Source organism: Nelumbo lutea, chromosome 4 (genome assembly GCF_056320005.1).
Source record: "Nelumbo lutea isolate HS-2025 chromosome 4, American lotus-T2T, whole genome shotgun sequence".
NCBI lineage: Eukaryota > Viridiplantae > Streptophyta > Magnoliopsida > Proteales > Nelumbonaceae > Nelumbo > Nelumbo lutea.
Window position 1 is genome coordinate 83,927,604 of NC_142687.1, and position 452 is coordinate 83,928,055.

The following is a 452-nucleotide window of genomic DNA, read 5'->3' on the forward strand; positions in this document are numbered from 1 at the left end:
CAAGTCGCAAGGCCGGGGCTCTTGACTGGCTCTAACCGGTCCATGGGAGGCGCTACTTACGTGCTAAAGGGGAATGCCATGATGAGAGGCGACTGGGCGCTGATGTGATGAGTCTCTTGTATGCCGATGATGTGGGCACCTGTGTGCCATGATGAAAGGGGTTGGCATGGTGAAGGGTCATGCTTGAGCCAGGCCCACATGTCAAGTCTTCCTTGAATGTCGACAGTGCAGTGCCAGTCCATGCACTGTCCCCATGAACATGTGTGCACCCATGAGGAACCCTGATAGTCATGCTAGCCATTAACTAGGGATGCCCCGCAAGGGATGATGGTCTAAGAGTGCCAAGGTTAGGCACCCAAGGAGGTCGATCACCTCTCCTCAAAGAATACATTAATCTTTTGGAGGTATAATTGAAGATAACATCCCTTAACGTAAGCCCACCAAGCATAAAG